General features: G+C 48.0%; 1 long non-coding RNA gene across 2 annotated transcripts; it reads right to left on the reverse strand.

The window, feature by feature from the left end:
• Window positions 1-15,396: 15,396 nt before the first annotated feature.
• LOC113882997 lies at window positions 15,397-25,965 on the reverse strand. 2 transcript variants are annotated; one of them, XR_003508520.1, is made up of 4 exons: window positions 25,849-25,965; window positions 20,300-20,435; window positions 19,824-19,941; window positions 15,397-15,615 (listed from the first exon to the last, which is right to left on the reverse strand). It is a non-coding gene; the product is annotated as an uncharacterized LOC113882997 (long non-coding RNA). The 2 variants fall into 2 exon arrangements; XR_003508519.1 differs by lacking the exon at window positions 19,824-19,941 and having other exon boundaries at window positions 25,849-25,959.
• Window positions 25,966-26,979: the final 1,014 nt, after the last annotated feature.

Genomic DNA, 26,979 nt, shown 5'->3' on the forward strand with positions numbered 1-26,979 from the left:
AGAATCCGCCTGCCAATGCAGGAGACCTGGGTTCGATCTCTGGGTCAGGAAGATCCCCCGGAGAAGGGAATGGCTACCCATTCCAGTATTCTTGCCTGGAGAATCCCATGAACAGTGGAGCCTGGTGGGCTGTGGTCCATGGAGTCAAATAGACTTGGACACAACTGAGTGACTAAGTGTGCAAGCATGCGTGCACATGTGCACACACACACACACACGTCTGGGACCTTGCTTTAAATAGTTACAAATTCATGTCATCTGGATTAATCCACCACTGCATTGGATTGGAATACACAATAGTTACTATGTTAATAAGTCTTCAGCAAAGTATTTCCTGTTCTTACTCAACATCCTTATTTAACAGATTCTTTACTATCTGAGCCACCAGGGAAGTCTATTTAATGTCCAGGGAACATCATACATGTCTCAGAGGTTAGAATGGCACGTCTCTTCCCCTGGATCACCTTGTTGCTCTTACACATCATTCTTCTCTATCATGTTCTTTGCCTCTACTGTAACACAGTGTCCCCAAGACCTAAAAATGTTCAGCTCACCCACGTCACTGAGCGGCCAGATTTGCAAGGACACTTGCAGGGGAACGCAGGAAGTTCAAATTTGGCTGTGCTATTTAGTGCATTTGGAAGAACACCGGTTCATGGTCACATTCAGTACAGCTGCTTGATGTATTAACTCACATTCGGGAGTCCAAAATTTCATGTGTGGCCACTTCCTGTTTCCAGTTTTGAAGGAACTCGTCAGATTTCTATGCAACTGCACAGCAGCAGTTGGTGAAGCGGCCGGCAAACCCTCTTGGCTGTTTGAAGGTTGGACCCAAGACGTTTGCTCACCCTGAGCTTCTGTAAGACTCTGACAAGCAGACAGATGAGCCAGAGTGTGGAAGACATCTCTTCTCTGGGTTTAAGTCCCTTGCAAGAGAGCGGGACACTGAACTTGAGGTTGACTCCCAAGAGGCCTGTCTTAATGAGCATTATCTTATAATGGTCATGATCTGAAACTGCACGCCACTCTCCAGGGGGACTTAGAGAGGACAAGATTTGATGCCTAAACTTGGTGCTATTCCATGATGGTTAAGGGTGGGAAGAAACAAAAAGTCCAAGAAAACTGAAAGGCAGAAAAAGAAGAGAAAGAGCAAGAAAGAGGGGTAGTGGCTGGCTGGCACACCTCAGAACTGATTGAGACAAGCCTTGACCTCGATTTGCTTGACTTGAAGGTCAGAACTATACACATCAAGGAGGTGGCTGCGAGTGGCTTGGATGCAGATGGGCCTCATTCAATTAATTTTCAAAGGCAGAGTGCTCTATAGACACTGAAGCCACATTTCCGGGGTTTAAGTCAGGTTACTTAAGCTCTGTGCCTCAGTTTTCTCATCTGTAAAATGAGCATCTCAAGTATGCATATTTCACAGAAATGTCTGGAAGTGAAAGTGTCAGTCACTCAGTCGTGTCTGACTCTTAGCAACCCCATGGACTGTAGCCTGCCAGGCTCCTCTATCCATGGAATTCTCCAGGCAAGAATATCAAAGTGGGTTGCCATGCCTTCCTCTAGGGGATCTTCCCCATCCAGGGATCGAACCCAGGTGTCCCACATTGCAGGCAGATTCTTTACCGTCTGAGCCAGTAGGGAAGCACTTCATGGAGGATTAAAGCAAATCAGTGCAGACAAAGTTCTTGGAATGGAGGTTGCAAGTAAAGAATTATATATGTGTTTACAATGGCCACTATTCATTGCCCTCATCAGGGACTCACCCAGAAAGCTCTGCTGTTTCTCCATTTCAGCACTGACTCTTGATTGTGACAAGAAACTGGCGGATCCAAGACAAGCAGGAAGAGAAGAGGGAAGGAAGCAGGGCACGGGGTAATGGGAGAGGATCCAGGAGGTTCCGGCAAGTTAACTGAACTCAGTTCACCTTGACATTTAGTGAACACGTAGTTGCCAGCATATGCTAGATCAGGGAGGCTCAAAGATGAACTGGACTACAGTCATCGAACTGAATCCCAGCTCAGCCAGACTCATTCCTCACCGCTGTGCCCATCTCCACCTCCAGTCCTTACAAACCTGGTGCCCCTTCATTCTGCCATCCAGACCTTTCCTGTCCTTCAGGAACAATCCCCAGACCCCCAGCTTCTGAGGTTCACTGCAGTCCTTTCTACCCTCCCACATGTCTCCTTTGCAGGGGCACCCCAGCAACTGCAGTCACTTGATATGAACGTAAGGAGGATGACAGCTTAGTAAAGAAAATATCTCACTTCTTGCTTTTACCCTAAGTGGACTTCTCTGTCTCCCTCTTCCCTACACACACACACTCATGCACACATACTTGTGTGCACACACACACAAGTCAGGGTGCAGAGGAAAATCCCAGACCTTGACAAAGTTATTCCTCGCCTTTGAGACTCTCTGCCCCAACCTCAAATTGGAGGTGATACTATTGTACTTACCTTGAGGGGCAACTGTGAGGACTAAATGCCTCACTTATACCAAATGCCCCCTTCAGAGCAGCTTTTCTCAGGATCATTTAATCAGTCTGATTTCATTTCTTGATTGACTTTGCCATTGACTTTTCAATAGGAAATCATACGGGAGGCAGAAGAGTAGAGGGGTTCCAAAGGATGCACTGAATTCATATCTGTTTCTTGGTTGTGTGGCCCTGAGCAACGGACATAATCTCTTTCTTATGTCATTCCCTCATTTGGAAAATTGGGATAACAGGGGACCAGCTCACTGAAGTTTATTGAGTATTAAATGAGATCATGTATTCAGGCACTGGGTTGGATGGCATCACCCATTCAAGGGACATGAACTTGGGCAAACTCTGGCAGTTGGCGATGGACAGGGAAGCCTGGCGTGCAGCATTCCATGTGGTCACAAAGAGTTGGACGCCACTTGGTGACTGAACAACAACAACACTCAGGCACTCGGCACAGAGCCTGGATATCCCAAGTGTTCAATAAATGCTAGCAGTTATTATTATTACTATTATTATCCCTGTCTTTATTATTATGGCTGAGCAAGAAGCGGAGAGCAACTGAAACCACTGACAGAGATGTGTTGTGAGCCACCTTCGTGCTGGGAAAAACCCTCCTTTGCTTTTCATTTCTTACACAATCCAGTGGGCAGCGGGAGTTATCTCCCTTGTGGACAAGTTATTCTATGAAGCACTTATTCAGCGTGCCAGTGGTGTTTGATCTCCTGCTTTTGACTTGAAGAACATCAAGAAGAAAGCACTGTGTGTGTGTAATATCAGGGTTTCCTTCTCAATCTAACGGAGCAGGAAAGATAAAACCATGTTTCATGCTGGCTTGTTGCAAGGCTGTCTGAATGAGAGTTCCAAGTCCTAAAACCAACACCGTTTACCCAACTGCCTTTGAAGAAAAGTAACTGTTAATCACACAGCACAAAGAATCTTTGGGAAAACTTAATCAGTCTCATCAGCCTATTAGGCTAACACGGTCTGATCCTTCCCCGGACTATTTACTCAGGCACATTAAGTGCTTCTGGGTTAACTCTCGCTGGGACTGCTCGTCTCCAGTGGGGGCAACATGTTTTCCATGGGCTGTTCTTACATAGAACTTGAAGGGTACACCATCACCTTGTGCAAAGAACGAAAAGAACATTCTGGAATCGGTTCCAGCAGCTCCCCGTGTTTTCATTTCCAGCAAATACCACGTCCTTCCATCTTTCACCGGCCTCTGTGTGGGGAGGGATGAACAAATCGTTCTGACTTGAGCTTGTTTCAAAACTTCTACCAGGGCAGCAATTTGAGAGGTTGCTTGAGAAGGCTTGTGGGTGTATCATCCTGCTCATGCTTAAGGAACTTGGAAAACAGAATCAGAAAATGGGGGAGGGGAAGTGAGGGCAGAGATAACTCGGCAGTGAAACCAAAGCGAACCAACAAAAAACAGCACAACCTGAAAGGGGAATTGAAGAGGCTGGCAGAGAAAGGGGACATCACATTGACAATGTAGCCAGAAATCTGTACACTATAGGAGACAATTTAGTGCTAGGTCATGCCCCGGGCTGAATTTATTGCTGCCTTCCTTGTTAACTCGACTCATGTTTAAAGTCACAACTGCCATGGGATTTTGTCTTCATCATTTGCCCTGATCTGCCTCAAAATATGAACCCGGAAAGAACTCTCAGTTTTGAAATTTCTTACCCAAAGTGAAGGCTTCTCTGGTGGCTCAGGGGTAAAGAATCTGCTTGCAGTGCAAGAGACATAAGAAATGCAGGTTCGATCCCTGGGGTCGAGAAGACCCCCTAGAGGAGGGCATGGCAACCCACTCCAGTATTCTTACATGGAGAATCCCATGGACAGAGGAGCGTGGCGGGCTGCAGTCCCTGGGGTCGCAGAGAATTGGACACAAGAGAGTTGCTGAACAACAAACCACAACAACCCAAAGTAAGGAGAATGCTATCCCTCCCACCAAAGTGGAAAAAGCAGAGACTTCAGGGATGCTGAAATAGATTTTGTAATGATACTGGGTTTGAAAAGAGGTTCTGAATGCCGCTTGTGCTCTGAGAAATGAGCCCGGCAGGGAGGTGGGCGGAGAACTGGGGGAAGGAAAGTGGCAGGGACACAGGTGAGGGCGACGCGTGGACTCGGGTAAAGAAGCAGAGAGGCGTGCACCTGCCCTCTGGGCCCCAGGACAGCGGTCCAGCCGTCGCCACTGGTCCTGGCTTGCGGAGGCCAAGACCAAGAGGCAGGAGGATTCCTCTCCCTTCTCACACCTCAGGAGATTAAAAAGTAAACCGTAACGTGAAGCTACGTTGTATCAGTTCCAGGTGAGCAGAAAAGATTTCCTCCCGAGCCAAACCTAATGTCACAAATGAGGCGCGTTACGCTCGCTGCCTGGACATTAACCTTGGGTGCAAAGAGCAGAGAAGCTCGCCTCTTCCGTGCTCATCTGGAAAGGGAGGATCCCCGGGATGCAACGGAAAGGCGGAGAGGCGAGGTCTCCAGCTTCTTCTCCGCCGCGCGGAGGCTGCAGTTTGTGAGCGAAATTAAAAATGCACAACGTGTCGGCTCCGGAGGCTGATGATGTTTATGCAGACATAGCACGCTGGTGGATCGGTCCCAACATTCCGCGCTCGGCGCAGAGGAGATGGGAGCACGGCCGGGCGCCCCTCCCCCGCCGCCTTCCTGCGCCGCAACCTGGACTTGACCCCCGCGAGCCTGGCGCGGCGCGGCCGGGGCCGTCCCGCCGGAGCCGGGCGCTGAGACGGGCCGCCCCGGGGCCGGCGTCGCAGCGCGCGCCCGCAGACGCCCGGCCGCTCCCCGCCGCGCGCTCGCCGAGCCTGGCGCGGAGTGGCGGGAACCGGGGCCCGGCCAGCGTGGACATATTTCAAAGGACCAGACTCCTTGGTACGGGGGTGGGGGTGCCGATGGAGCAGAGGGTGAGAGCAAGAAGGGCTGCGTGAGACCCGAGTTGGATTCGACCCCAGGACCCTGGGCCGCCTCCGGTTGGGTGAAACCAGCGAGTAGCTCCAACTCTCTGGGCTTCTGTGTCCTAGCTGCAAAACCGAGCCCTGGGCTAGGGCATGTCCAAGGGTCCTCCAGTCCTGACATTCTAAGATTCTTCTGAACCTGTCTGATTTGTCTCATGGGGATCAAGAATCCTGTCAAAAGGAAAAATAACTCTATAACTAGGAATTAGCTAAAGCTCAGCTCTAGAGAGGCTTCTAGGTGGCTCAGACTGTAAAGAATCTGCCTGCAATGCTGGAGACCACGGTTCGATCCCTGGGTTGGGAAGATACCCTGGAGAAGGAAATAGTTACCCACTCCAGTATTCTTGCCTGGAGAATCCCATGGGCAGAGGAGCCTGGCCGGCTACAGTCCACGGGGTCGCAAAGAGTTGGACATGACTGAGCAACTGGGATTTCTTTGGAAGGAATGATGCTAAAGCTGAAACTCCAGTACTTTGGCCACGTCATGCGAAGAGTTGACTCATTGAAAAGACTCTCATACTGGGAGGGATTGGGGGCAGGAGGAGAAGGGGACGACAGAGGATGAGATGGCTGGATGGCATCAGTGACTCGATGGACGTGAGTCTGAGTGAACTCCGGGAGATGGTGATGGACAGGGAGGCCTGGCGTGCTGCGATTCATGGGGTCGCAAAGAGTCGGATGTGACTGAGCGACTGAACTGAACTGAACTGAACTGAGCGACTAACAGACACACACACAGCTCTAGAGAGAGACCCTCCTCCCCCCGAGGGGCGGGGGTGGGGGGGGCGGAGGGGGGTGTTCAAATAACCCCAAACACTAGAACCCAGTGAATTTTAACTCTGTTACTCTCTAGAGATTATTTATTTCTTTAGTTAACAAAGGTAATTGATTAGACCTAGTGCTGGAGAAAAAAAATTGTTACTGGGTCATTTGTCTTTTGGAGGAAACGTAAATCCATAAATCCTGTCTCTAAGAAATAAAACTCTCTTCATCTCCAAAGTAGGCAGATCTTCCAAACAAGTCTTCTTTCTTCTTTCTAAATCTTTGCTTTTAGCCAGCTAAAATCGGTGGCTTTCTTCTCATGCGAGTCATACAGTCTTTCAATTAAGGGGGTAAAGAACGCCCCATTCTACAGCTGTGACCTCAGAGGACTGTGCCCAGGAAGAAAGATATTTAGATGTTATTTTGAGAGAGTTTTTATTCTGAAACAGATTTTTTTTTATATATCCTAAGAAAGTATGTAAAATAGTTTATAAACTAGGTGTTACACAAATGTGCAGCGTGATTCTTGAAATATCTCTAGTTGGGAAAAGGAACATACTATCTTCTAGTTACACCCCGGAATGTACTACATATGGATGATTCAAGGGCTGGCTAATCTCTACCCACCTCCCGCCAAACAGTAACATTAACAATCAGGATTACATTTCTGACATTTTGTGGTTTTAAAAATAATGAGGGTCAAGGTGATTGACTCAAACTCTAGTTCTTACAGAAGCAAGGTAACAGCCTTCAGCGATCATCAGGCAAAAGCTCATCACAATTACAGCCTCCCATGTAATCTTCCAAAATGCCCGGAGGAAGTGGTTCACAGAGAAACCCAGCCCCTCCCACATCTCACTCCGGCCCGCCCCCAAATGCTCCCTCTCCAATCAGCAGCCTCCCCATGCTTTTCTGGGCGGGGGCAGAGACGGAGACCCAGCCAGACACAGTCCCCACCTCCCCTAGCCTCCCAGGGACAGGCCTTGCAGTGGGGTGTTTGTTGTGCTGACCTTGTGAGTGAGTGACCCACACAGAAGGACACTGTGTTCGGACACTGGAGTTTTCTGGCCTCATTTGTCCCTGTCTGAGACCATGAGGCGGCCAGGGAAGCACAGAGAGGAAGTGGCAAAAAAACGATTATGAGGACTTGCAAGACAAGAGAGCACAGCTGCTTTGGTAACAAAGAATAACTGGACTCGTGTTTCCTTAAAGAAATTGTTGTAAGTCAAAGGTGGACTTGGTGTTCACAACACTCTAACCAGCCTCTCCTTTCACTTCCTTCCAGGCATCCCCAGTTTCTCTCCTCAGAGAGCTCCTATTCAAGGCCAATGCCACATGTTCCGGACACAGCCTCCAGAGCCCAATGCCCAGGCCCGAATCCCATTTCTGCTCAAGGACCACAGTTGCAAATGGAAACCGTAATAATGCTAGCTTCAAGGGTGCTCTGAGATTGAAGGAAGTTGTTATATGCTTAGAATGGTGCCTAGCGCACATACAATTTCATAAATGTTTTTCCTCCATGGTTGTTTCGGTCAGCTGGAGGGTTGCCTGCCTTCCTGCTGCTGCTTCATGCCGTTCCTTCTTGCCATTCTGAGCAAGGATCACACCTTGTCTTGTTCAAGAAGCAGGGGAGCATTACCAGATTTGCGTTTGGAAAGATGTCATGAAGAATCTAAGAAAGTGTAGAAAACTCAGAGAAGGGAAAAAAAAAAATCCTTCCTGGGAAGGCTGCCATTCATCGAATCCAACTCAATAAACACCACTTTGTACACGATTCCATTTCAAGTTTAATGGCCCCAAGGTAAGTATTTTTACTCCATTTCTTAAGAAGGAAATGAAGACTCAGAGAGATTGCTTGCACAACTGGGATTGGAGCACAGCAATAATAAATAACATAGGTGATTAACTGTTATGTTCCAGGCATTAAACACACCACATGTCTTCACTCATATAATGCTCCCGGCAATCCTGTGAGCATTATTCACCCCATTTTACAGCCAAGGAGCTGAGGCAGAGAGAATAAATTACTTGCCCAAAGCCCCAGAGATGCAGAGTGAATCGACAGCTTCAGGCCAGCCGGCCACCCTACAAGAGCTCAGCCACAGCACGCAGCCCTCTCCTTGCATGCCATATGCCTCCCCAGCCCCACCCCCAGCCCCCAGCCCGCAATGGAGGAGCCCTGGCCACACCAACCCCCCTCCGCCCATGGTTGCCATCATCATCCAGAAAGTCCTTGAGAACTGCAGCTCTATTAAGAGTCAGCCCCAGGAGAAACACAAGCCACTATGATATATCGTCATCTGTAATTGGATTTTTAAGACAGAAGGAAAATTGATTTTTCTCTGTTCTGTTCTTTTGTTGTAGGTTCCCTGAGTCATAATATAACATAATATAATATGCTATTTAGAAAGGATGGCCTTTCCTGTCATTTTCAAGAGGTTTTCCCCTGAATATGTAAGAATAGTGTGTGTGTGTGTGTGTATGTGAAGTCGCTTTAGTCATGTCCAACTGTACGACCCTATGGGCTGCAGTCCTCAAGACTCCTCTATTGGTGGGATTCTACAGGCAAGAACACTGGAGTGGGTTGCCATGCCCTCCTCCAGCGGATCTCCCCAACCCAGGGATCAAACCCACATCTCTTACCTCTAACCTGGGGGTGGGTTCTTTACCACTAGAGTCAACTGGGAAGCCCAGGTAAGAATAGATGACTCAAAAGATGACCCTCCACTGGGCCTGAACTGGTTGCGATGGGGAAGCTGCAAAATCCCAGCACACCCATGTGGAGCCCCCAAGAATCTTCAACAAGGCTCAGGAAAGAGAGAAGGCCGGCTGGGGAGAGGGAAGAGGCACAGCTCCCCCTGAGCAGGCAGAATGTGGCATCGACCCACTGGGCCTCCACACCTTGACCTTCACCTCCCTAAAGTGCCTGGGAAAACATTGCCAGTGGAGGCCTCCTATTGTTCTTTTGCAAAATGGGGCATCTGCATGCTATTTTACCTTTTCTCCAAACTGGGCTTGTAAAGCATTAACTGTAAAAATTTAACTCTTTCACCTTCCCAAAGATAGGCCTCTAGAAGTGAAATGCACAAACAGTCTGGTAAGAATGTGATAAGGTAAAATAAATTTACTTTGGAATTGAGAATGCCATCAGATGGCCAACAAGTGTCATTTCCTGTCTCACCATGCTATTGTGCTATGAAGTTGGAAGCCCTTGGTTTAAGAATGCAGCCAGCCTCTGAGCCCATGGGAAGCACTCTGGGACAAAGATGTCACTAACCCCTGTTATAAAAGGGGTCATGACCTGCCCCTAGAGGAGTGGTACCCAACGTTTTTGGCACCAGGGACTGGTTTTGTGGAAGACTATTTTTCCATGGAGTGGGGTTGGCATGGGGATGGTTTCAGGATGATTCACGCACATTACATTTATTATGCACTTTCTTTCTTTCTTTTTTTAGTTTATTTATTTTTGGCTGTGCTGGGTGTTTGTTGTTGTACAGGCGAGGCAACTTTCTAGGTGCTTGGGCTTCTCTTTGCGGTGGCTTCTCTTGTGTTGGAGCCCGGGCTCTAGGGCGTGTCGGCTCAGTAGTTGTGGTGCACAAGTTTAATTGCCCCAAGGCATATGGATCTTTCCCAGGCCAGTGATCAAACCCACGTCCCCTGTATTAGCAGGCAGATTCTTTACCATGGGACCACCAGGGAAGTCCTATTTCTATTATTTTTATTATATTGGCCCCACCTCAGATGTTCAGGCGTTAGATCCCAGAGCTTACACTAATTCAATGAACACATAATGAGATTTTTTAGTGCTTGGTTAGCTGCACGTAGAAGAGAGGATATAATAGTTAACACTAATATGGGTCACGTGAGCACTTCACTTATTCATTTTCATAGCAATCCAAAAAAACGGCTACTATTATTATTTCACAAACGATAAAACAGAAGCACAGAGAAGTCAAGTAACTTGCCCAAAGTCACACAGCTGCTAAATGACAAGGCTGGGATTTGAACCTAGGCATTCTGTCTCCTAAGTCTGTGTTCTAAACTACCCCCAAAGTCCCATGTTTCTCTAGTTTAAAGAGGTAATTCATATCTTGAAGGGAAATGAAAGTTGCTCAGTCAAGTCCAACCTGTTGCGACCCCATGGACTATACAGTCCATGGAATTCTCCGGGCCAGAATACTGGAGTGGGTAGCCATTTCCTTCTCCAGGGGGTCTTTCCAACCCAGGGATTGAACTCGGGTCTCTCGCATTGCAGGCAGATTCTTTACCATATGAGCCACCAGGGAAGCCCAATTCATATCTTAGTGAGGGTGAAACAGAAAACATGGGCAATAAAGACAGGTGGTGAAAAGCAGAAGCCCTGCCACCAGGCTGCCCACTCCAGTCCTAACTCTGCGCTGGTCAAGTGTGCAACCTTTGCTTGGTTTCTTTGTCTTTCTCAGCTGCTGCCAAACAGGGAGGCAAAAAGAACCTACCCAAGGGACTGTGTGGAGATAACACAGTATAAGAGCTCTGAGAAGGTCGGCCATTGTTACTATGGGAGTGCAGTTCCTTTCTGAAACCTAGGGGTCCAACTGTGTTTTTGATTCAGAATTTTTCCATTTTTCGGGGGGATGGTTCTGTGCATTCCTTGAATTATGTATAAGTCCCCCGAAGACCAGGTCTGGGAGTCCTGAATAGCATCCTGTAAGCAAACGCGTTAAATAATTCTGCAGCAACCCACTTGGCACTCTAAGTGGGCAAATGCAGGTTATAATCGCCTCATGCAAGTGATGAGATATGAAATAACTGGCAGCATTCGGAGTTTTATGTTTCAGATGTGGAGAAGAATTGAGGATGTACCTTCCATTGATTTTGCTGGTGGGCATGCAATGAGAAAGTGAAGAGAGTCAAAAGGTATAAACTTCCAGTTACAAAATTAAATACATCCTGGGGCTGTGATGTATGGCCTGACGATGCTAATAACACTGTAGTGCATGTTTGAAAGTTGGACTTCTCTGGTGGCTTAGTGGGTAAAGAATCTGCCTGCAATGCAGGACAGCTGGGTTCAATCCCTGGAAAAGGAAATGGCAACCTACTCCGGTTCTTGTCTGGGGAATCCCTTCAACAGAAGAGCCTGGTGGGCTACAGTCCTTGGGGACACAACTTAGTGACTAAATCACCACCACCAGGAGAGTAGATCTTAAAAGTCCTTTTCACAAGGAAAGAAAAATTCTGTAACTATGGTTAGTGATGGATGTTAACTAGACTTATTGAGATGATCATTTTGAATTATATTTAAATATCAAATTCAAAGGGAAGCTAGAAAGAAAGCTGCAGGTAAGACCCCGGATAAAGACCCCGGAGTAGACCATGGGGGAGAGGGATGGACAGCAGAGGTCCAGGGAAGGGGTCTCATCATTGAGGGGCAACCATGTCAACTCAGCCAAGGAGCGACAGAGATGAGCTGGAGGAACGGCAGCGCCCTTCTCACATCTTCAATTTTAGTCCCTGAGCAAACGAGCTGTAACTTTGGAGTAACAGCATCCCCAAGAGTGGAAGGGGAGACAGGGGCTTTACCTCCCCAGCCTCTCTGAGAACAAGAAGGATTCTGTGGACTTTTCAAAAATGTCTGTCACTGGCAGCACCTATTTGTTGCTGCCTAGTCGCTCAGTTGTGTCCAACTCTTTGTGACCCCATGGACTGTATCCCACCCGGTTCCTCTGTCCATGGGATTTCCCAGGTGAGAATACTGGAGTGGGTTGCCACTTCCTTCTCCAGAGGATCTTCCCCACCCAGGGATCAACCTGTGTCTCCTACATTAGCTGGCAGATTCTTTAATACTGAGCCACCAGGGAAGGCTGCAACACCTATTAAGCACTTGCTAAATACGAGGCATAGCTGATGCTGTATGTGCAATATTTAATCCCCAAACACCCCTGAGAAGCACTTGCTGTCATGCCCATTGTATGGATTCAGGGCTGCTCTGTAGGGTTTTGCTCAACATCTCACAGCTAGTAAAAGGAGAGAACAGGGTCTCTAGCATCCAAATGCTGCACTTTACCCAGAGCACTGGCCAATGCCATGGGGCTCCCAGATGCAGAGAAGTGACAGGATTAGAGACTCGGGGCTGCCATGTGTAACTCATTTCCATTCCCGTTACTTAATTCAGCTCTTAAGAAATCAGCCTGCCCTTCTAGTACAAGAAAAAATGAGAAAAAATGCGTGCAGCTCTGATTTTCAGCTCAGAAGCATCGTGCCTAGAGCTAAAATAGCCCCTTTGGAATTGGAGAGTGAGGCAAACAGAAGCCCTGGTTATTATAGTTCATTTGATTTAATTAAAGCCATAAAAGCACACCACAGCTTTGCAGTGGGTACTGACCCTTCTGCTTTGCTTGGAGGACTCGGAGGAGTCGCAGTCTTATCTGATGGGCAGAGACCCAAGTCGCCACCGCCACTCAGCTCGCGTTACAGCCTCTTTACCTTGACTTTAGTCTTTTGTACGCTGTTTCTCTTCTGTCCTCTTGTGTTTGGAAGGTGATCTGCTGATCCCTTTTTCTGTCTGTCTTACTGGGCCTCCTCCCTGGTCTCCTGTGTCTGGACCCCAGCCCTCCACTCCGAGCCTTCTCTTGTCCCCTGAGTGCCAACAAGGCCTTGCTGATGGTATTCCTTGTTTGCAGAAGATAATGACTCTCTCATCTCTTCCTTTCTCATCCTACCTCTTGGCCTATTGGTCAAGGTCCTCCCAAGGATCATCAGTCCTCCCAAGAAGTATGGTTTCTCTACTATCCTTCTTGAGCAATAGGCTCCAGGGGCACCTCAAAGTCACTGGTGTTTAATGCAGTGGCTGAGACCTCACCACCTCCCTTCTTTCCTCTTGACTCATCCATTGGCTGAAAGGGCAGCTGCCCCAGGTAAATTTTTTTCCCCTTGATCTCAAATCTGCTTTAAAAAAAAATTATGTAGTATTTTTAATTGGAGGATAATTACTTTACAATATTTGCAGGGCAGCAAAGGAGACCCAGGAAAGGTTTTCAGTGGATCTGTTTTCTCCCCACGTGCTTGGACTTTCCTGTGCAAATCATAAAATGGCAACTCACCTCCAACTGAAAGACAGAAGCCAACTCCCCCCATCTGGCGAGGAGATGCGAGTCTTGCTCATTGCCTGGGCAGGTGTGGAGGCCCCCAGCCTCGGGAAGGAAACAGAGATAGCTTGAAGGAGCTGGAAGGGACCCTTGGGAAGGGGCTGGTATGCATCTAATATCGAAGGAGCTAGAGACCATTGTCACAGGTATCAACTCAAACATTACAGTGGGAGCTGGGACTCTCAGACAATCTGGCAGCCGTGTGGGGTTTTCTGAATGGGCTCACATGGCCCACCAGCATGTGTGACTCTGGACCACATCTGCAACACAGCTCCCAAGCCTTGGAGGCTACAGATCAAACTGAAAGTCACCCCTGGGTGCTTTGGGCCTGTGCTAAAGAGCTGTGATATATGTGGCTCCCTGGAATGAGCCAGATTTCACCATCGCTTCCATCACTTGTGTCTTCCAGCCTCTTCCCAACCTGCCTCCCTCCACCCCCCAGCCCCACCCACAGCTCCTCTTCCTCCTCTCAGTTTCTGATTGTCTGCACCAACCATTGGGCACTTAGGTGTGGCCTTGTGGCACTCCTGGCATCCTACATGGAACTTGTGCCTAGGGCATTATTCTTTAAATAGGGGTGTGTGTGTGTGTGTGTGGTTCGGAAGCTTCTGTCAGGAGCAGTAGTTGAGCTCTGTTGAGGAGGCACAAGTTTGGAGTCTTAGTTAGTTGTGTACGGACCTCTGTTTGTCAAATAAAAGGCCTTCAAGGATTCTCACATCCTCGTCCCGCAAGAGACTCTGAAGATGCGTTAAGGAACCTGAGATGGGAGAGTGTCTGAATTACCTGGTTGGACCCAATGTAATCACACGAAACCTTAAAAAAAGAGAGAAAGAACCTACTGTGCTGCCGTCAGCAAGAGGGAGGTGTGCTGTCACCACATCAAGTTTTAAAGACTGAGGAAGAGCCACAGGCCAAGGGATGCAGGCAGCTTTTCGGAGCCAGAAAAGACAAGGAAATGGATTCGCCTCCAAACCTTCCAGTAAGAAATTCAGGTCCTCTCACATTGTGACATTAGTGTGATTGGACCCCCGATCTCAGAACATACCCTCTGCCAGGGGCCTGAAGACTCTCTGAGAATGCACTCTTTCTTTACAAATGTTGCACCTGTGCCATCAATAAACACACGTTAGTAGAATGAACACTTGAACAAATGAAGGATAAATGCACACAGAGCTCACTCCCAAGGACGACCCTGTTCCGAAGGAAAGACGGCAACCTCAAGGTCACAGAGAAGACAGGCTCTTGAGCCCCCGCGTGGGGAGGTTGAAGCTGCCCTCAGCACCTCCTTTGAGAGGTCTGCCCTTTTGTCATGTGGGAAAGTAACACACATGGGGGAAAATGCCAGAGAAAGATGATACTGTAGGTAATTAAGCACTAAATGGAATAAGAGGGCTGTGGGAAGGTTGGATGATGAGAAACTGAGTCTGGAGAGGGTTATTGATGAGTGTGGACTTGACCTGGACTTTGCAGGATGGCCAGGACTGGATATGTGGAGTGGGAAATCGGACAGATGGAGAGTGGATTTGTTGTTTAGTCATTCAGTCATATCTGACACTTCACAACCCCATGGACTGTAGCCTGCCAGGCTCCTCTGTCCACGGGATTTTCCAAGCAAGAATACTGGAGTGGGTTGCTGTTTCCTACTCCAGGGGATCTCCCCAACCCAGGGATCAAACCTGCATCTCCTGCGTTGGCAGGCAGATTCCTTACCATTGGGCCACCAGGGAAGCCCAGAGTGGCTTGGCAGGAGTTGATTATGATGAATAGTTACATGGTAGAAACAGCCCCCATCTACTGAGTTCTTCCCAAATGCATCAGCTCGTGTAATCCTCCCAAAGACCCTCTAAAGTGTTGCAAAAGATATCTTGACACTTTCTGATGTTTGTGTTCTTGGCTGCCCAGCATCTGATCCCCCTTCTCAGGTGTGGTCAAGTTCTCCCTCTCTGAGCTCTGTGTTCCCTTTCTCACACTGCTGACCAGAGGCTGCAAAGCCCAGACCCTTGCTTCCTCCATTCCCCAGCAACCAGGACATGGACATGTGAGCTGGTGTAACCATCAGATCTTTATCAAGAGCAAGTGGCAGAAAGAAAGGGGACAGGGAGAATTTGTTCCAGCAGCAACACTGGTAGCAACATCTGGATTCCAGAAGCAGTAGGGCACATGGCTCTTCTTGTTTCCAGCATATTTTCTAAGCCTGATTTGATACAGTCTTCTCAGTGATTCTTTGAGCTACTCAAATCCCAGTAGAAAAGTCCTTGTATACCTAAGTTGATCAGAATAAATCCGTGTTATTTACAACCAAAAAACCCAGCTGATATAGTAGATTAAAATTATTTTATTGCAGGTTAGGAATTTGAGGCTCAGAGAGGTGAAGGGACTTGCCCAAAGTCACATAGCGTGTACCTGTTTGATTATAAAGCTTGCATTCTTAATACTAATCATGAAATGTTCAAAATGAAAATTGTATTATAGAGGTTTCTTTTGTGGATACTTCAGAGATGGTAGTTTTGTGTGTGTGTGTGAAGGATAATTAGGATAAAACAATTATGTTGCTGGAGATAGTATATACCAGTAGAACCTTTGTAAATGGCAAACTGGAACTATGCACCAAACCCCTTAAGTGTTCAAGTCCTTTGAGTTAATGATTCCATTTCTGGATCTCTATTCCAAGGCAGTGTTTCATAACATTTTTTTTTATTAACTGGCCTTTGCTAAGTTAAGTCGCTTCAGTCGTGTCCGACTCTGTGAGACCCCAAGATGGCAGCCCACCAGGCTCCCCTGTCCCTGGGATTCTCCAGGCAAGAACACTGGAGTGAGTTACCATTTCCTTCTCCAGTGCATGAAAGTGAAAGTGAAGTCGCTCAGTCGTGTCCGACTCTTAGCGACCCCATGGACCCCAGCCCACTAGGCTCCTCCATCCATGGGATTTTCCAGGCAAGAGTACTGGAGTGGGGTGCCATTGCCTTCTCCCAAGTGGCCCTTAATTAGATACTATTTTTAGATGCTTTTCCCCTTGGCTCCCCCACCATTTTATATCACAGACATACTATATGGTTGTTTCTGTCCTGCATTTGTATCTGTATTTTATACATTAAAAGAGTAAGATTTATTTCACCCCCAAGAATCAACTTTAGTCCCCTCATGAGCAATGATCACTCCCACTGAGAATTCATTCAAACACAAGTATCATGGATTAAAGTATGAACAAAATACCAAGCTATCATAATAGTGATGGTGTTGAATAGTTTGATTATCAACAATTTTTCCTTATCCTTTTCCATATTTTCTAACTTTTTATAATGTACTTGTATTGCTTTCCAATAGAAAAATAGTTCATGATATTTTAAAAATTTTTACTGGGGTACAGTTGCTTTGCAATGTTGTGTTAGTTTCTGCTGTGCAGCAAAATGAATCAGCTATACGTATACAAATATCCCCTCTTTCGATTTCCTTCCCATTTAGGTCACCACAGAATACTAAGTCAAATTCCCTGTGCTATACAGTAAGTTCTCATTAGTTATCTAATTTATGCATAGTTTTATGTTTTCAAGGTGGGCTACTTCCCCAAATAGGTCAGGCTGGGTCAAGGAGGTCTGCAGTTCCCCAAGGGGACAAGTGTCTGTTCCATGCTCTTTGCCACTGCCTCACTCCCTCCCTTGCTCAAAGCACTGTCCCCACTTGCAGATGCCAAATGTATTAATACCACCAAGCCAGTGTGTGGAGGAAGGGAGCCTGGAGAAGGGGAATTTTCTGTGATTGAAGCAAGTCTGCAGGCAGTTCAGAAACTTCAGTCCATCCCACAGAGGGAGGCTCAGGAACCCAGGGCAAGTCCTTTGGGCCCCAAGCCTTCAGATAGGTTTTCCAGGCTGACATCCAAGCCCATCCTGGAGAGAGGCATTCTGTCGATCACACTGCTGGGGAGATAATGGATGTGAACACCCTCCTCTCCCTGGTGCTGTGTGATCTTGTACAATGACATGAGCAGCAGAATGGGCATGATCAGCCAGCAGATACCGCCAAGACAGGGCGATTGCTTCTAATGCAAGCATCATGGCTGCTGCAGGTCTGGTCTGGCCAGCTCTAGAGGTCAGTGCTTTGAAATATTCTTTAACATCCCAGGGTATTAAGTCCCTTCAGATCCAGGAAGATACACCCAGAGCCCCACTCAGGACAGGGAGGAGCTCTGGCCCTTCACCTGGGCATATAGCCTGAGAGCAGGGAGACCTGAACTGTCTCTGGCCAGGAAGAAAACACCTGCTATGAATTGAGTGTGTCCCGTGAAATGTGTTATGTTGAAGCCCCAATCCCCAATGTGACAGTATTTGGAGGTGGGGACTTTAGGAGGTAATTAAGGCTAAAGGAAGGCTTAAGGATAGGGCCCTAATCCAAGGATTGGTGGCCTTATAAGACAAACCTCTCTCTCTTCCACTGTGTATGGACATCATAGGGAGACCAGGAAGAGAGAGCTCTCACCAGAACCCAAATCCTGCCAGATCTTGACCTTGGATGTCCCAGCCTCCAGAACTGTGAGAGAATAAATCTCTGCTGTATGAGCCACGCAGTCTGGGGTAGTTCATTCCAGTAGCCTGAGCTGACTAAGACGATCTCCTTCTCAAGGGGGGACCTGTGGATAATCCCCCTCCAGCCACTCAATGGGCCACAGAGAGAATTTTCCCAACTCATCCCCTCCTCTGTGCCTGATCCTTTGCCTGGACCCTCCTCCATTCTCACTTGGAAATCCCTACAGGTTCACTCATGCACTCATTTCATCAAACTGTTCATTCATCCTTCCCCTAATACAGGTAGCCCCTTGTTTTTGGAGGTTCCCTTTATACCTCTTCACTTTTACAAAATTTCAAGAGCTCCTTATTAATACGTGTGTGTGGGTGTGGGTGCACTCAGTCGCTTCAGACGTGTTTGACTGTGCAACCCCATGGACCATAGGCCACCAGGCTCCTGCATCCATAGGATTCTCTAGGCAAGAATATTGGAGTGGGTTGCCATACCCTTCTCCAGGGGATCTTCCCAACCCAAGGATCGAAGCTGGGTCTCCTGTATTGCAGGTGATTCTTTACGACTGAACAACTGGGGAAGCCCATTAATATCTATTGCTGCCTAAGAAATGACCCACAAATGCAGAGGCTTTAAACAGCACATATTTATGACCTGTGTCTGTGGGGCAGCAGCTTGGGCTTGGCTTAGCCGGGTCCTTGCCTTCAAGGTCTCTCACAATCAAGGCTGCAAGGAGATCACTTTTCCAAGCTCACGTAGCTGTTGGCAGGTTTCTGTTTTTTGAGGGTTGCTGATTGTGAGCCTTAGTTTCTGGCTGGTTGTCACCTTCAGTTTCTCTCCACATGGGACTTCCCAATGTGACCAGTGGCCTCATTGAAATGTGCAAACTAGGAAGGCACCAAGAGTCTGCCAGCAAGACAGAGTGACGCAGCTCATCACCTTTATCACAGTTGGAAGCAAGTTACTAGGCCAACCCATCCTCAAGGGGATGGGATTCCATGCTCAAGGGAATCACAGAGGTCTCTGAGAGGCTGCCTCCTACAGTCAGGATGGCGCAGCAGCAGAAGTGTGGAGGCAGGCAGGTAGAGACCCCGAGGGCTTCATAAACCCAGCCAACGAACCAGGGCATCGTCATGTAAGAGATGGATTCTCCTTCTTTTCTTTTAATGCACCTTTTGGTTTGGTTTGGTTTCTCAAAGTGACTTTAGCCTGCTTTGCTCCCTGAAACCCCTTCTTGGAGTTACACGCACCACACCTTCAGCCCCCTTCTTGTCTCCATTCCTGAACTGGTGTCAGTTCACATGTCATTTAGAAACATTTCAGTAAGATTTGCACAGGTACAACTGAACTCTACTCAAATCCCCTGACCTGACCACAAGCAAGGGACACGCCAAAAAATATCAGTGAGGCATCAGCAGAAGGTTGCTTTTGGCTGTAAGGAAAACCAGGACAGATGCGGAGACCAGAGGGAGTGGTCAGGCCAGGCTGGAACCCTCCTGGGGCCCAGCTCTTACCACAGGTTTCCAAGTTGTTCCCGAATGATGGTGCTGCCAACAGCACTCAGGTGCTGCAAATCTATCAACCTCCCTGCTGTTCAGAGAGCAACCCCCCAAAAGTCCAAACTTCCAAAACCGCAGCCAACTTTCCCTGAGGAAACAGCCTAAAGTCGTGATTCCCTAATTGCTGGAAAAGTCACTTGATTACAGTTGTCACCAGGATGACAGTTCTTTCTTTTCATCTAGGTTGAAAAATGGCCACCGTTTTAGTTGTTAGCGGTGTTTACTGGCTTCCTTACCTTGCTCAATTTTCCTGCACACGTAAGAGAGTGTTCTTGCCAGAGCTCATTTCTCTGTGCTTAATAAAGCATTTTATGGGCTACTTTTTTGGCCAAAAGCCCCCGTCCTCCACCCTTTGATCACAGACTCTGCACATACAGAACTAGTGTCGAGTAAGCATTACCTGCCCAAGTGTCACCAGCCACATCCAAAACACAGCCTCCCAGCTTCCATTCAGGAGCCCTGAGGACTTCTCCTTGCCTGTGACCCTTAGATCCTTTTGGCCTCCATCTTTGCCCCGCCTATTATTAATTTCCCAGAAAAGGAAAGAAAAGCACCATCATTGCTGGATTCTGATATTTCCCCCCAAGTACTTCTCTCCATCACACTCAACGGTTACTGCACATCCATTTGGAGGATGGCCACCTTTTAAAATGAATGGCGACAAGTTTCCAAGTGCAACAGCTTTGATGTCTCGGCCAGAGGACATCTGCTCGCCTGTTATGACATTTTTACCTTCTAGGTTTAGGCCAAAATTGTCCCCCTGGTCCCTGAGCCCATCTCCCTGCTGGAGTAACACTCCTCCTTCGTTTCCTTGGCTTCACATTCTCATCCTCTCCTTCCAACACTTTCACTTCATCCCTCCATGTCATATTTTACCTTGGACCAAGAGACACGCTGCAGCTGACAGTCCATCGTGTTGCCTTTGAAGTATGCTGGCTCTGGGCTAGGCTCTGGCTGGAGGCACAGCTTACTGGAATTACTTAGAAGTCTTCTTTCCGCTTTGTCTCCTTCCCTGTTTATTCGTGGAGGAGAATATCCATGATCAGGAGGGAAAGTATGATACAGTCAGTTCTCTGTGTGAGTCAGCCCAGGACACATTTTCTCGCTTTCTTCCCTCCAGCAAAAACCGATAGTGTTGACCGAAGCCCGCCACCCGCTCCCTTCATCTCCAACTTCATCCCCTCTTCCTGCCAATTCCAGCATCTCCCCTGCCTGGGAGAGGTGTTGAGGTTTAAGTCGGGGGTTAGCCACCTGCCCAGAAGACCCTGTCCAGAATTGCTGCCCCACAGTAAAAAATTCTTGTGATTTCACCTAGTCCCCCTGCTCCCTTTGCAAAATACAGGGTTACCAGGAGATTTGTTTAACTGCTTTAAAATTATGATTTGCATGCGGGAAAGCTGGGAACAAAAAGCCCCTGTGTGTATAAAAATGCCGCATATGCCTTTGTTAGAGTCCTTTCCAAAAAGAAGTGTGAGCTGACAAATAGCCAGGGTGCCTGAGGGCTAAATGAACTATTAGGTCACCTGATGGTCTTGCGAATAAACCTCATCTGGAACCTGGCCTCCATTCCCCTAGGACACCTCCAGACCGACGCTCGTTTCTCTGCAAGTTATGCCTTAGTCTCCATCAGGAGGCTCTGCAGCCAGGACGCCCTACTGCAGGGGACCACAAAGATGAGCAAGAGGACCATCTGAGGATATGGTCAGCGGGTACACAGTGCTAGGCACTTACGAGGACTGCAAAAATGTTACTTGGTGAGCCATCTGTGCTACTGAGTCCACCACCCCCTGGTTGCCAAGCCAAGATGAATAAACTGGAGTTCAGGTAGCCCCCGAGACTCTTGCAAACCTTAATTCAAAGAGGAAGAAACTGACAGAAAGCCCTACTCACCATCAAATCCCCACCTCCTGAAAATGCTGTGTGTCGGAACAGCAGTGAGTCATAAAACCTTAGTGGGTATCACCCTGCCCTCTCCTGGAAGTGGAGTTCTGGAAGGCAAGGAGAACGCCCACGATCACACAGCAGTCTTTCCCAGATGGATTAAGTCTAAATTTCAGGGCTTCGCTGAAGGGTCAGTGATAAAGAATCCGCCTGCCAATGCAGGAGACACGGGTTTGATCCCTGATCTGGGAAGATCTCACATGCCTTGGAGCAACTAAGCCCATGTGCTACAACTACTGAGCCTGTGCTCCGCAACAAGAGATGCCACCGCAGGGAGAAGCCTTCGCACCACATCTGGAAAGTAGCTCCTGCACGCCGCAGCTAGAGAAAAGCCTGCACGCAGCAATGAAGACCCAGTGCACTCAAAAATAAATTAATAAAATAAAATTTTAAAAAGTCTGAATTTCAATCTATGACTTTCAGTCACTCAGATGCAGGCTCTAACAATGGCGTTCCTCAAGGATTTGCTAATAAAAATGAAGTCGTAATTGTAAAGTCCTCCTTACCAAATAACACTCAGAATGTTCTGTTCAAAGTACAGTGAAGCAGAGTGTTACCACCACAGAGACCCCCAAAGCCAGCACATGGACAACTGAACCTGGCAGCACTGCCCCCTACCCCCCAGCACCCACCACCTCCACCAGAGCCCACACCGTGATCCAAGCCCCTGCCTGCTTCCTGCTTCTTGCCTGGATTTCTGCCCATGACCACCTTCCCAGCCCTCTCCCTGCCTCATCCTCCACTTTTTCCAATCCAATCTAGACACAGACGCAAGCAGTGAACCATGCAAAATGCCAACTAGATCCTGTGGTTCCTTGATTTCAAATCCCTCCATGCATCTCCAGGTGTAAGCAGGACAGAGTCCAGCCTATATCATGCCACACGGCCAGCCTTTTGTGATCTGGCTTCTGCCTTCATTTCCAGCACGAATTTCTCCCATCCCTCTGCCTAGTCGTGCAGAAATGCCTACCAGCTCTTCCACTCTTTTGTGCCTTTGCCTGTATTATTGCCTCTTCCTACAAGGCCACACCTATCTTCTGTCTCCTGAATATTAAGTCCACTCATCCTTGAAGGCCCAGCTCCAATGCTCTCTAAGGAAGTCCTCCAGCACCACCATAACTTGTAGCAATTTGTGCATGCCCTGATCACATGGCAGAATTAATGCTTATATTTCAGTTCCACATTAAACTATAAATCCTGAAGCCTGAAAACAGAACTCTGCCCAACTGTGTGTCCTAGCACATTGCCCAAGATGTAGGGGCTACAGAAGAGATGCTGGTTTATGAGAAGAACTGAGATGATTTATTAAGCACCTACTATATGCCCAGCACTAGGGTGAAATAAATGAACAGAAAAAAAATCACTGTCTTCTGAAGTTTATATTATAGTAGGATAATAACTAAATGCAGAACTATATAACCAAATGCAGAACTACATAACGGCAGCCAGTGACAAGTACTAAGGGGAAAAATAAAGCAGAGTGAGGAGATGGGGCTGAAGGGAATGCTATTTTACATGGCTGGGGTCAGAGACAGTAATTCTGAGAGGTGCAGGTGGGCCTGGATATACAGAAATAGGAAGTCCAATTAGGGGAGAAAATAGGGAAAGGTGGGGCTTCCCATGTGGCTCAGTGGGAAAGAATCTGCTTGCCAGTGCAGGAGATGCAGAAGATGCGGGTTTGATCCCTGGGTCAGGAAGATCCCCTGGAGAAGGTCATGGCAACCGACTCCAGTATTCTTGTCTGGAAAATTCTGTGGACAGAGGAGCCAGCACAGTTGCACAGAGTCGGACTCGACTGAGTGACTGAGCGCACACGGCACACGGGAAGGGTGAGGAGCAGGGTCGTGGGGTGAACATGTGTTCAGCGAGTTCAAGGAACAGGAAGGTGGCCTCTGTGGCTGGTGTGCAGTGAAGAAATGACCAGACCCCCATATCTGACAGGAGGATTTATTTTTTAAAAGAAATAATAAATTGGCTATTCTAGGTACCTTGTATAAGTAGAATCAAACAGTACTTGTCTGCACCAACTGTATACTGGAGTGCATTTTTATTCATCGAGTCAGAAAGTACATTGGTAGATGCCAGGGGCAGAAGTGGGGTAGGAAGCGGGATGGGACTTAGTGTTTAATGGGGACAGAGCTTAGGAAAGTAAAAAGTTTAGCAGATGGATGATGGTGAGAATTGTGCAACAATGTGAGTGTACTTAGTGCCACTGAACTGTATAGTTAAGTATGGTTAAAATAGTATGTTTTATATTGTATGACTTTTACCACAATAAAAAAAAATTTTTAGAAGAAACAATAAAGACAGAATTCAAGAGGGTGGTTGTTTATAAAGAGGGATGGGGGAGGATAAGGGAGGAGGATACAGGTCCCCAGGAATTACTGTCAGTATTCTGGGGCTGACTGGTGGTGTCGTGGGTGTTTGTTATAGACCGAGTAAGTAAGCAGCACATGCGTGAGCCAGGAATGATCGCTGATTCTGTGTCCTGGAGAGAGCCAGTCTTTCCCCAGGGGCTAAACCTTTATTCTGAAATGATTGTCCATATCCTACTTAAGACAGCCCTCTAAGTTCAGTTCAGTCACAGTCGTGTCTGACTCTTTGAGACTCCATAGGCTGTAACTCACCAGGCTCCTCTGTCCATGGATTCTCCAGGCAAGAATACTGGAGTGGGTTGCCATTTCCTTCTCCAGGGGATCTTCTCAACCAAGGGATCGAACTCACGTATCTTATGTCTCATACTTTGGTAGATGGATTCTTTACCACTAGCGCCACCTGGGAAGCCCAATAACATATCATATTTTGAGGTTCTGGGTAGACATGAATCTCAAAGGGACGCTTTTCAACCCAGTATGTGGAGAAAATGATACATAATCCAAAGGGCCATAATAAGAATTAAATTAAATAATGTATTCAAGGCACCTCGCACAATATAAGCTTTCTTCCTCCTCCTCCTCATTACCATCATCATCTCAGGGAAGGAATCCTGCTTCTAAAAACATTCCTTCCTGCTAACTGAGGCGACCACAAGTAAGACTGCCAAACAGGCCTAGGCTCAAATCTTGGCCGGGCAGCCTCTGGCACATTACTTAACCTTTCTGAGCTTCAGTTTCTTTATCCACACGGATGGAGATATACATGCAACACAAATGTCATTTACTGTGTGGGAGGCACTGCTCTAAAAGGTTTACGAGCCCTGTCTCAGACAATTCTCAGGACAACCCTGTGAGCTAGGTATTACTATTATCTCTATTTTACAGTCAAGGAAATTGAATCAGCAAGTATTTAAGACAGTCGCCTAAGGTCACATAGGAAGTAAGTGATGGAACCAGAGTTTAAACCCAAGCAGTCTGGCTCCAGAAGTCTTCTGAGATGAAAAGAGAATAAATAATAAAACAAATAAATAAAACATACAGCCAGCGCTCACTCGATACACAGCAGTCAGTAAATGATGGGATGGTAACCAGGGTTCCCTCTTGCAAACCTTTCCCCTCTGCTGACCTCAGGGCTGCCTTTCTTCCTTCCTCTCTCTTTCTCTCAGTTCACATGCTCTGGTTGTTGACACTAATCCATATTTAAATATCCAGGCTGCTCAAGTTTCATTCAGTGTCCTGGGCTGTCTTGCCCTCTTTTTCATCTTCTCATTCTCTCCAGTGTCTGGTGATCATGATGGCTGGGGTTGGGGTGGGGGTGGAGGTCAGCGAAGGGGAGGGAGCGGTAAACTACCTCTCTGGCAACTGGGGAATGTGGGCGGGTGTGTGTGTGGGGGGGGGTGTTTCTCTCCTGGGGTAGGGTCAGAGTTAAGCAATAGACTGTAAGAGGCAGCTCAGGGAACTCCACCCAATGCGGCCGTCCACGAAACCCAGGCATATGTTTGCTGTCCTGGGCACAAAGACTCTTGAGCGATCCATCATGGAATAAAACCTCCATTAGGTTTACAGCTTCCCAGGTAGCACTGGCGTTAAAGAACCTGCCTGGCAATGCAGGAGACACAAGAGATGAGGGCTCCTTCCCTGGGTCAGGAAGATCCCCTGGAGGAGGGCATGGCAACCCACTCCAGTATTCTTGCCTGAACAGAGGAGCCTGGCAGGCTACAGTCCATAGAGTCACAGAGTCGGACACGGCTGAGGTGACATAGCACAGCACAGATTTAGGAAAGCCACCACCAGAGAAGAAAGGAAAAATCTCCCATTGAGGATGCTGCTCCACCGATGGTGGCCAAGGCAAGAGGAGTGAGCTCTCTCCTGAGCATCTGTCTTGGACGCCCTTCCTCTTACCTTGTCCTACTCTACCCTGAGCAAGAGGCGCTCACACAGCTCAGTACAATTTTCCAGGGCTCCATCAACCCTGCCCACCCCTGCTGGTGGTCAGCTCTGCCCTCTTCCAGTTGGTGCGGTAGGAGAAGCAGGAACCCCGCTCAGCCTGGTCCTCCTCCTGTCTTTCCCAGAATCCCAGCAGGATCCACAGACAGTGTGAACACTTACCCAGGATGGAGAAGTAGACAGATCCAATGAGCACTTAAGCAACTCTAGACAAATCTGTTCACTTTCCCTGACCAACCAACAGCATGGGACAAGCTGTTTCCAAGAAGTAAAACAAGGGGCAGTGCTCAGCAAATGGTGATGCAAACAGCTGGCCGCTGCTGCTCCACCCTTCCCCTTTCAGGGGCCCCATCCTCTTCCCTCCTGGGGACCTGGTGCCCTTGTGCCATGGGGAGGGGCTCCCACCCACTTAGATGGCCCTGCCTTCCCTCCTTTCTTCCTCTTGAGACTGTACCTTTCCTCACCCCAGACTTTTGAGGGCTCGATCTCATCTCCCTAACAATGGAAGTGATTAAAGGAACAAATCCCTGCTAATCTATCAACCAGCTACTGGGCTGGCTGCACCTCCCAGAGTTGCCCAAAGTGAATTGTGAGTCACTCGGTAGTGTCCAACTCTCGGTGACCCCATGGACTGTAACCTGCCAGGCTCCTCTGTCCATGGGGATTCTCTAGGCAAGAGAGAATCTCTCTACTGGAGTGGGTAGCCATTCCCTTCTCCAGGGGATCTTCCCAACCCAAGGAGCGAACATGGTCTCCTGCAATCCAGGCAGATTCTTTACCACTGAGCCACCACGGCCTCTTCAGGTAATTCCTAAATCTGCCTGTGCCCCGGGGTCTGCTAAGATGAATGCAGAGTTCACACTTCCTGGATGGAGGGAAAGTTGTATGGGAGTAAGAAAATATCAAATTGACTACAGACACAAATGATGAGAACTACGTAATGAACAAGAAAGTCAATACAACAAACTCTAAAAATATTTCCTTTCTTCTCCCAACTTCTTGAAAAGACATAAAGTTGAATCAATGATTAGAGTACAGAAGAAAAACAGTTTACACTGGATGCTATGAGATGAGGGGGCAGCTGCTATGAACTGGTTACTAAGTCCGTGAAAACACAGGAACAGGAAGTAGGCCAGTCTGTGTGCTGGGAGCAGGGCACGCCACACAGGAGCCTGGGCTCCAGGCAGGCTCAGCTTCACGGGGCCCTCCTCACCCAGCCCACCCGCCCCCGCCTGCCCACCCCCACCTGCCCGCCTGCTGGAGTCCCCAAGACCAGGCTGTCTCAGGGCTCCA

Source organism: Bos indicus x Bos taurus, chromosome 24, assembly GCF_003369695.1.
Source record: "Bos indicus x Bos taurus breed Angus x Brahman F1 hybrid chromosome 24, Bos_hybrid_MaternalHap_v2.0, whole genome shotgun sequence".
Lineage (NCBI taxonomy): Eukaryota > Metazoa > Chordata > Mammalia > Artiodactyla > Bovidae > Bos > Bos indicus x Bos taurus.